General features: G+C 47.3%; 1 pseudogene; it reads right to left on the bottom strand.

Moving 5' to 3' along the window:
* Positions 1-9953: 9953 nt before the first annotated feature.
* Positions 9954-10559, bottom strand: LOC112677802 (cell division cycle-associated protein 3-like; annotated as a pseudogene).
* Positions 10560-11117: the final 558 nt, after the last annotated feature.

Genomic DNA, 11117 nt, shown 5'->3' with positions numbered 1-11117 from the left:
GAGAGTTGGAGCAGAGGATTGCAGCTTTTTGTTGTCAGCAATTTTATGCTATTTTGATAAACCCATGCTCCTGTATTATTTTGAATAGAATATTTTAAGGAAGAACATTCCAAGGGGCCTGGGTGGCTCAGTGGTTGAGTGTCTGCCTTTGACTCAGGTCATGATCCCGAGATGGATCCCCCCGGGATCCCACGGGGAGCCTGCTTCTCCCTCTGCCTATGTCTCTGCCTCTCTCTGTGCATCTCTCATGAATAAATAAATAAAATCTTTTTTTTTTTTTTAAAGAACGTTCTGTGACTTTTGTACTGCTATAAAAATATAGCTGAAGCCTCAAGCTGGTGGTTATCACCATCGACAGATGTGTTCTGTTTGGCCTTCACTGTATTTTTTTTTTAATGGCCAATATTGCAATCATGTAATATTTTGCATGAAAACTCATTTAAAAAATTTTCCTGAAAGATCAGAAAATTTGGCAGTAACAAGCCCTCATTTGCCTATGGTAACAATCAGCTGTGCTTGAGCACTTCAGACAAAGTCTGTGTTTTCAATTTTACCACAATCCCCACCACTCCCTGCTTCCCTCCTAAGCATTCTTGCCCGGGGCTGGCTTTTCTTCTTTCTTCTTTCTATTGGCCTCTGGAGTTTGCAACCCTAGATGTACAGTAATAAATAATCTCCATTGTCTTGTAGCATGGTACCATCGGCAGGCAAAGCAACACAGCGAATCTACATGAGTCACCGGTTCAGGATCGGCGTGGCCTGGTACCATTGATTTTAAGTGAAGGAAGACAAAGCCTCCTCTTTGCATCAATTTATAATAATTTGATGTGCCAGCATGGTTTGAAGTGATTCACATGTACTAACTCAGTTAATCCTCACAACAGTTCAATGAAATAGGTAATAATATCCGTTTTACAGGTGAAGAAACCAAGGCCCAGAGAGGTTGAGCCACTTCTACAACATCATATAAGTACCCACCACAAGTCATCTATTTTGAACTAATATTTTTTAAAAAAACAGCCCACGCAGTTAGTTCAGTTGGTCTTTGTACTAGTGGGGACTCTTTCTGCCCCAAATATCAGAAGTCAGCTCAGACCAGCTCGAAAGCAAAAATGTCAAATGCGGATTAATTGATGCACACAGTCAAAGTGCTCTGGCCCCTGAGTGACAGCAGCTGGCCAGTCCTCTTATTCTCTCCCCAGTTTAGATTCTCTTTGTCTGTCATCTTCATTCTTTCAAGTTCCTCGATGTCTTAAGTGTTGCAGGCTGGACAGAAGACCCTGACGTGGAGTGTAATCCTCAGGATTAATGCAGAGGGAAGGGAAAGCAGGGTGCAGGACTGGGCGGAGGGAGAACTCATGCTGTGGTGCGGACTCGGTGCCAGCCGAGCTGACCCCAGGGACAGTGGAGCTCAAATGACCTGTCAGAATCGTCCCATGTTGGATTGAGATGGCCTGACTCCTGGGTCACTCGGGCTTTGGAGGCCGGCGGCCCAGGGATGCCCCCGAGCAAGGCGGTTCTCTGTAGCTGAGAACATTCCCGAAGGCTGGCAGCCAAAGCTGTGTGCCAACACTGCCTCCCGCAGCTGGGGCAAGTCCGTCACTGGAGCGGAGCCCTGGCCAACCGCGGGACCGCCAGCCACTCTGGGGTCACATTCTTACAACTTTCCATGCAAGGCAACAGAGCTTCTGTGAAGCCCAACAAATTCGAGAAGGACTCTGGTCTGCCTTGAGCCATAGGCCTACTCCTTGGGCCGGTCACTGGGCCAGGGGATGAGTGCGGTGAGGGGCACGTTCTTGGTCGTGCCCACCTTTGTGGGCAGCGGGGTGTGCAGCAGCAGGTTGAGGTTGGCCGTCCCACAAAGCCCCCTAGAGTCGGGGAACCACGTTTCCCCAGCAGGAGAGGCCACGGTGCTGTAGCCAGGAAGGGGGAGGGACCCTGCGGACTGCAGCAACAGCTGTTCAGCCTCTGGCCGTGACCTGCTCCTCGGTGCTAGTGCGGGCCTACCTCCCCTCCGCTGGCCACCCACAAGGGCCCACCCTGGGGGCCTGAAGGGCGCTGCCCCCTCCGGGCCCGCGGGAGGGGAAGGTGGGTCACCTGCCAGTTTCTGGCCTCAACCTCCCCCAGAACAGAGCCTCTTACTCGGTTGCCAGCTTCGGCAGAGCGTTGGCTCCCCGGCCCCCATCGGCCAGTGAGGAAGACCGTGAGCGGTCAGGACCCCCAGAGTCCGGCCTGACCTCAGAGCGGCAAGCTGGCTCCCTACGTCCTCCAACGCCCGCCCGCTTCCAAGGTAAGGAGCAAAAATCCTCTGTATCAGCGGATCGTCATCCCAGCTCCTCTTCATCAGCCCCGGGCCTGCCTCCCCTTCATACTCCTCTTAGTCCCATTCTCGAATTCTGTCTCCGTCTTGTGATCCTCTTCCTTTCCTTGGCGGTGCTGTTTGCTTGGGTCTCTCTGATGCTGACTTTCGGCTCCGGCCACCCTGGGGTCCTTGCCCACAGCCGCCCAGTCAATGCTGGGTGGCCACTGACCCGATAGCCACTCTCCTGTCTGCCCCTTCCCTTCCAGGAGGCCGCAGAGGGTCTCAGGATGCTGCGCTCTGAACATCTGTGTGGCTCTAAATGGCCTTCAAAAGCCTTGAATGGAAAAGCCCGGGTGGCTCAGGGGTTGAGCATCTGCCTTGGGCCCAGGGCCTGATCCTGGAGTCCTGGAATCGAGTCCCACGTCGGGCTCCCCGTATGGAGCCTGCTTCTCCCTCTGCCTGGGTCTCTACCTCTCTCTCTCTCTCTCTGTGTCTCTCATGAATAAATTAAATAAATAAACTAAAAAAAATAAAAATAAAAAGCCTTGAATGGAAAAGCCCACAGTGATTAAAACAACAGAGCCGAGCAAATAGGAAAAACCAGAAATCTGCCAAGGGACAGAGTAACGGTTACCTGCTGGGCTTCCCCTGGTCCAGGGTCACCTCGGAGGTGACTGTGTATGGTCTTGTCAGTTGGTTATAGTTAGACCGGGTCACTTCTACTGCGGAAACTTTGTAAGAGGTGGGAATTTATAAATAAGAATGATAATCTATTATTTTATTTAATTAATTAATTAATTTATTTATTTTTATCTATTATTTTATAGAGGAAAGGTAGCTACTAAAGGGACTCGATACTTGGGCCTTCGTGCCAGCGTATCCTCTCCCTTCTGGCAAGTTCCAATTTTGACTCATTTTATGAGGTAATGGGGACAAAAGGCAAGCAGGTATGTACACGATTTCAGGAATGTGCAGAGGAACCAGGTTGCCACCAGTGGACCTAATGCCGGGTGGCAGGCAGTGCCACCTTGTGGCAGCTCCAGGTGCCCACGGGCCACGGGCGCTCAGGGTCTTGGGGACAGTCTGGCGGGGTGGCCCCTGAGGGGAGGCCAGGGCCGCCTCTGCTTTTTGCGCTGTGTTGGTAAGTGCTGTGGCCTCGTAACGCCCTCACCCAGGTCAAGTTTCTGGGCTGCGTGACCCTGAGCAGTTAGTGCACCGTGTTCACCTGTCAGGGGACGTTTATTCTCAAGCACTTGGGGGGACAGTTTAGCCCCCCTGTGTCTAGGCCACATGGCTTCTGCTGTTACTGAAGCCCGGGCAGTGGCCAGGCCAGCACTGCAGTGATACTGTTGGGGTCCCCACACCCTGTGCACCCCTCTCCTCCTGGGTCTCTTGAATCACCGTGCACTCCTGCTCTGCCGCCTTCTGTCCCCCGACAGCCCCGGGGACAGCCAGAGCCCTGCTTCTCTCCAGGAGGTATTTCCAGCCCTCGTTGCTCTTGTGGCCTTTTGGATCCTTGAAGGGCTGGGCTCATCCCCATCTGAGTCTTCAGCAGGTACCTGGTTTCCTGCTGCGTGTCCGCTGGCCTGGCATCTGTCCAGAGTTTGTCCCCGGCAGGTCTGTGACAGGACCAGTCCTTTTGCCCGGGTCTGGCCTTTGATCTCCTGTCCCGACCTCCTCTGTGTCCCTGCCCGCGCCTTTCCATCTCCCTCTGGGCCCCTGTCCAGGCAGGCTGCTACACGTGGGAGACTCCAAGCCCTTGCCTCAAAAAAAAAAAATTGCTCTTCTAGCCAATCCGACCTAGAATCCCTGCTTATTGATTTTTTAAAAATTTTTAAAAAAGATTTTCTTTATTTATTTGAGAGAGGCAGAGGGGGGAGGGGGAGGGGACAGGGGGACTCGAGCCCGGGGCCCCAGCATCACGACCTGAACTGAAGGCAGACCCTTAACGGACCGAGGCGTCCAGGGGCCCCTGGAATCCCTGATTGCATGCAGCCTCCTCCCGCAGTGTAATGCTCCAGTGTCATAGTCACTGTCACCGTCGGGGTCACATGCATCGCCCTGTCACAATTAAACGGGACGCGGAAGTGCCATTCTTCCCAGAATCATTAGGAGATGTAATGCACTTAATTTATTCTTTAGCTTAATAGTTTTTGCTCCATTATTGAATAAATGAGCAAGATAAATACAGGAGAAGACAAAGAGTATGGTGCATTTAGGGCATTATGCAGGAGTATCAGGGAAAATTATGCTGAGTTGTAATATATTCAAATTCCACATGAATTTGCCAATTCTATCCTTTGGGTGCTTTTGCATGCTCTATTTATTTTCCTTATATGTATTCGGTAGTGCAGGAGATTTGGATAGAGGTTCTCCTGCGTTATGTGACTCCTCTAGCACATGCCTCACCAATGCCCCCAAATCCCCTGCCTCAGCAGTACCAGACGCCCTGTCAAACGCGCCCTGCTCTTTCCCATGTCGGATTCTTCTGTCCTGCTGGAAATAGTGCCTGTACTTCCAACCTCTAACTGTTGGTCTGGTCATTTCTACCAAGCCTTTACATTTCCATCCAGCAATGTGGAAAAATGTCCCTAAACCTATGTCTGGGTAGGGGTAACCAGAGCTTCCCAGGATGCCCACCTAAGAGTGTGCTAAACCATCACTGGAAACTCAGCTATTACATATGTGGGGAGATGTAAACTTGGTCTCACATCTACTATAGTAAACATTTTTGAGTGGAACATTAAAAATAAAATAACTGTTCTCTTCAGCACAGACCTATTTCTGTTAAACTTTTTTTTTTTTCCCCTGTTAAACATTTTTATAGTAAGTATTACCCGGTAGCTGTCAAGACAGCAGGAATTCTGAAACTGAATAATATATAGTGATATTTACAATGAATGAGTGATTTAATCCTATTTGCTAAATTTTAAAAAAATATCATCCGCCTCCAACCACCACATGTGTAGGATTTAGAAACCCAAAGGCAAACTTGGGAAATAACTATAGAAACGTGAAAAATAAAAATCTTTGCAAAATCTCTCAGAAGTTTGATCTGCTTTGACTTTCAGCTAGAGAAAGTAAGTCAAGTAAATGTCCCTAAATATAGATTTTATTAATATTTGTTTCACTAAAAAATTACATATATCAGATATACAGCATATATACCTATACCTATGTAGTAAAAGTATAAAAATGTGAATGGGGCAGGAAGGGATACATATTTCAACTGTATTTCTACTGAGTTGTTTTCCTTTCTTCCTTTCTTTTTTTTTGATGGACAGCAAAACAAAGTTTACTGAGTGAGAGTACAAAGCTCCCAAAGAGGAAGGGGACCCAAGAGGGTTGCCTTCTAGTGGGTTGTTTTCTGATTTTTTTTCCAGTTTTATTGAAATATAATTGACATATAATATTGTATTAGTTTAAGGTAAACAGCATAATGATTTGATATAATTAATATATTATAAAGTGATCACCACAATAAGTTTAGTTAACATGCATCACCTCCTGTAGTTATAATTTTTTTCTTGTGATGAGAACTTTAAAGATATATCCTCTTAACAATTTTCAAATATGTAGTATGATAATGTTAACTACTGTCACCATGCTGTACATTATATCTGATTTATCTTATTTGTCTTCTAACTGGAAGTTTGTATCTTTTGACCACCTTTACCCATTTCCCTCATTCCACTGTATTTTATTTAAGTGGTATAACAGATGCACCACTGTTTATTATATTACTCTTTTAAAAATGTTTATTTATTTAAAGATTTTATTTATTTATTCATGAGAGACCCAGAGAGAGAGGCAGAGACACAAACAGAGGGAGAAGCAGGCTCCCTGCAGGGACCCCTATGTGGGACTCAATCCTTGGACCCCAGGATCACCACCTGAGCCAAAGACAGATGCTCAACCATTGAGCCACCCAGGTGCCCCTATTTTCTTATTTTTTAGAAATATTTTACTTATTTGAGAGAAGCCTGAGCAGGCCTAGGGTGGGGTGAAGGGAGAGGAAGAGAGAATCTTAAGCAGGCTCTCTGCTGAGCATGAGCCCAAGGACCCTGAGATCTTGACCTGAGCTGAAATCAAGAGTCAGCTGCTCAACTGACTGAGCCACCCAGGTGCCCCATCATTATATTATTCTTTAAAAAAACAGTTTAAAAATGGACTTTCCCTACCCCTCACTGAATAAATTTAAAGTAGTGTCAAGTTAACAGCCTCCCGGGAAGCACATGTCTCATTCTTGCCATGCCCACGGCATTTTGTACTTCCCCTCTCTTGGCTCCGATGACACCAGACTGCGTGGGAATTGCCTGTGTTCCCCTTCTCCGTCTCTCCCAGGGTACAGTGGACTCTGGAGGGCAGGGCTCGCTGATTCTCCACTGCCCGCTGCCAGGCGCAGATGCAATGCTAACACGGAGCTGCTCAATAAATTTTGTAGAATGAGTAGGTGGCTAGATGGATATAGGGTCGGGTGATTTCCTCATAGCAGCCACTAAGCACTGCCAAAATTCCAGCCCATAGGTTTCTGTTATTGGCTTCTCTCCGCCTTCTTCCTCCTCCCAAAACCTCAAGGGGCTGCTTAAGTAATAGCTTGCGTGGAGAATATGCTCAAATGGCAAAGCCTCATCCATTGCTATCGTTCCTAAGGAAGAACTCTCTGGGAGATTCATGGAGACTTGGGTCACCCTGCTGGGTGACTTTGGACAGGAAGGGTAGCAGAACTCTCATTTATTCTTTATTTACCATGTGCTTAGAACCGTGGTAGGCATTTGCACATATAATATTCTCACTCTGTTCCTACAACCAACCATACTGTAAGGCAGGTATTACTACACCCATGGGTACAGGTGAAAAGCATGGAGCTTCCAAGAGATGACCAACTTACAGGCAGCAAGAGGTGGCACCCAGGCTAACCCTTAGGTCTGTCTGGCACCAGTGCCCAAGCACGTTCCTTCTACCATATAGCCCATGCTTAGAATACGGTGACCTGAAGGGAACTCTAGAGGTTGTCCACGTGATCCACTTTTTGTAATTAAAATAATTTTCTTAAAAAAAAAGAACTTTGGAACACTTCTCTTGCCAAATAGGATTTTGCAAATCATGATTTTGCCAAAAGAAACAAAGAATGCTCAATTATCTTTTAAGTCTATAACTGATTGAGCAACTCTTAAACTTAGCCAGGAACCTTCTTGGCCCTAGTGGATGAGTGTGTCAGCCCCTGCCACTTTCCATATCTAGGGCATGCACTCGGGCTCCGCTCTCCGTAGCATAGGGATTACTTTTCTTTGTCTCCAAGGACAACTCACTGACCTGCTCCACCAGTACTTCAGTGCTGAATCATCTCAGTTAATCCTAACTGTGACCCTATGAAGAACGTAATATGATTAACCGCATCTGATCTTCAGGAAAACAATAATTTCCTCACAGAGGCCATGACTGGTAAAACTGGATTGGGATCCAGATCGTGTGAATCCAGTGTTTTTATTACAATGTTATGAGCTGACCCCACAGGCAACCCTGCAGTCACGTTGTGATGACACAGGAGGCATTGCGCTCTGAACAGCCTACATTATTGCCTCCCGCTGGTCACCATTTCCTCTTGGCCTGAGATACATGTGGCAGAGCTGTGACTAGCAGGCACATCTCCAGAGTCATAAATCCCTTTCATAATTAGAAAAGATTTCCTTTGTCTGGATTTTTTTAAAGACACTTTCCTTGGAAAGATTCCCTTTGTTGAGCGAATGCAGGAAATTCTTTCTGTTTTCAATATGGGCACTTGAAAACTAAAACAAAAAACAACAAAAAAACAAGTCCTGTAATGTTAGTGGCTGTTACCAAATGATTCTATAGTATAAACAGAATGGTTGAGGTTGAAGCCATTTTTGTGAGTTCTCAGTGAACAAGGTCAATTTGGTGAGATTTGTGTCATGCCTAGAACTTCGCCACCACACAGTTTGCTTTCAAATTAAGAGGATTTCTTTCTTAGGTAACACAAATAGGAACAGACAGCAGAAAACACCCCCAGGACTGAACTAGAGTAGTAGTGACCTAATGCCAACAACTGTGAGAGAAATTTCTTGAAATTCTGTTTGTGACCACCTCCTTTAGGGAGATGAAGAAAGGAAAGCAGATGTTAGCTTGTGGAATATTTTACAGAGAATTGTTTATGATTATGTCACCCTGAGTAGAAGAAGAGTCAAAGAGATACTTAATGTTTTGTTTGGAATGTAGGATGAAGGGAGGATAATTTTGGCGTTGGTGAGCAAGACCAGACCACACAGACTGCTGGACCAATACCAATTAGAGGAGGGGGATTAGTAACAGACTGGCCTTGCTCATAGTGATAGGAGTGTGTGTGTGTGTGTGTGTGTGTGTGTGTGTGTGTGTGTGTGTTGGTGCACTGAGCCCTAAATAAAGACTGTCCCCTTTGGAGGCAGGTGTTCTGCAGTGACACCTACCAAGTTCTGACTTGACCCTTTACAACTTTCCACATAGAAAAAGCAACCAAGAATTGGGACTCAGCATCAGTCCAGGCTGCCTGGAAAGGATCACTAATAGCACATCCGTCCCAAGGAAGAAGAGCCAGGCCGGAAGGGCATCCTTGCAGCCAAAGGTCATGGAATGTGTGTGAGGGGAGTGGATGGGAGTGAGCAGGGCATGGTGCCAAGTACCTCCTATTACACCTCTTAGCCTGTCACTTTTCTCTTTTTAAACAGTCCGTTGTACTTGATTAGATCTTACTCTATGAGCGGACTGAGAAGGATTTTTTGTTTTCTATTTCCTTCTACAAAAACATCTCCAGCTACTTCAGAGATGCCATCTGCAATGTAGCCCTAGAGGAATCGGAGACTGAAGGCTTTCTGCCTCTGCCACTAACTAGCTCTGCGACCTTGAGCAAGTCGCTTCAGCTCTGGGCTTCAGATGTATTATCAGTAAAAGGAGCGGGCTGGTAAAAAGGTGATTTCTAAGGTCCTTGTCAATGCTAAAATTTACAGAGCCAAATTCTCTATACAATTCAAGGTTTTTTGGTGTCTGTTCATATGTTGTATTTTTAAAATTTAATATCTCTTTGATATAGAAGAAACACATGAGACGCAAAGAAAACCCAAGAAAGCACTCAGTCCCCGAATTGGTAGTTTAGGGGGGGTCGAAGACAATGAGACTTTCTAGTGTTCCAGGGAAAGAAGGGGTTGAGAGGACACAATATCACGAGGCCCCTGGTGAGCCCAGTGTTGGGCCTATGAACGGCCTCCTAGTTCTCCACCAAGTTTGGAAAGTGCTAGGGGCACTTGGGTGGGTCAGTCGGGTAAGCATCTGCCTTTGGCTCAGGTCATGATCCCAGGGTGCTGGGATTGAGCGTTCAGCGGAGTCGGGCTCCCTGCTCAGTGGGGAGCCCGCTTCTCCCTCTCCCGCTCCTGCTCCCCCTGCCTGTGCTCTCTCTCTCTCTGCCTCTCTGTCAATAAATAAATAAAATCTTTAAAAAAGAAGAAGAAGAAAAGGAAAGTGCTGATTTTCTTAGTCCTGGTCCTGGTCCTGCTCCCATATGTGGCCTCCAGTTTTCAAGTCATCCAGGTCCCAGAATGGCCTCTTCCTTTCATTCCCCAGCATTCTCCCTTGGGGGGGGTGGGAAGGCTGCTTACCCGGCTGTGGTGTCAGAGTTCCAGGGGAGCTGTCATCTCGTGAGGTGGTGAGATCTCCCTATTCTCTGTTCGCTTTCCATCTATCATGCTTAGAGCTTGATCAGGGCATCTCGGGGTCTTTTGAGGGCTTGTCCAAGGCCTGGCGGGCCAAGGGATATCTGAGGGCCGTCCCACCTCCTCCTTGGAGAACACCTGCTTGGAGGGGGGAGCTCAGTCTGGCTCCCGGTGGTATCTGGTCCTCAAGGGAAAACTGAGTGCCCAGAGGCAAGTACAATTCAGAAGGTGAAATTGCCTACAGGGGCAGAAGAGGCCCTGGGGAAAGGTTCAGTTAGGTGGCTTTGGTCTCAGATACTTCACCCAGCTCACCAGTGGGCTGGGGGGCTCTCGGCTGCGGGCCTTCGTAGGTGTCCTTGCAATGCCAAGGACGGGAGAGCAGGGATCTGAGCCTTGGGCCTAATTAGGACTCTCCAGCTGCTCTCGCGCTGGTAGGTTTGGCTGTGGAGAGCTCTCCACCTGGGTGGGAGTGTGCAGGACGCTGGCGCTCCTGCCCGAGGCTTGTTGTGTGGCAGAGGCCATCCTGGAGTGACTGGGACGCTCTTGGCTGAGCCCATCTGAACCAGGAAGACTAAGGTGGCACAGGGCCCAGACTAGGGTAAGGAGTGGCTGCTGGGCCCCAGTTCCTCTTTTGGGTACACAGCAGCTCAAGCCTCAACTCCCAACACTGAGTCTCAAAACATTATTTGCTGTATTTCAATGTCCACGAATGAAACTTGGTAAAGGATTGGTGATTTGGTTGTGATGGAAAACAGGTCTACAACGGATGGTTTCAGCCTGGAAGATTTCCCCACCTCATTTCGTAGGGCCTAGCAGTAGGGAAGTTTCTACGTTCTGTAAGCTGAGCCTGGACAAGTCTACACCTATCTCCTTAAAAGAAGCATCTGTGGAGGATTCCTAGATTGTTCCTTCATTATCATTATATTCCTTTAAAATGCAACATTTATTATACTCATTGCTTTGGATACTCATTTAGATCTTACTGAATTTTAAGGAAATATGATACTGAGTGAAACCTAACTCTATATAATCACTTATCTCAACCTCATTATAACTTACCTGTTTTCCAAACTACCTTGCCAACTGAATTGTGTTCCCTTGAGGGTAAAAATCAT

Source organism: Canis lupus, chromosome 10 (assembly GCF_003254725.2).
Source record: "Canis lupus dingo isolate Sandy chromosome 10, ASM325472v2, whole genome shotgun sequence".
Classification (NCBI taxonomy): domain Eukaryota; kingdom Metazoa; phylum Chordata; class Mammalia; order Carnivora; family Canidae; genus Canis; species Canis lupus.
The sequence above is the reverse complement of the archived record's forward strand: the minus strand, read 5'-3'. Positions and strand labels throughout refer to the sequence as shown.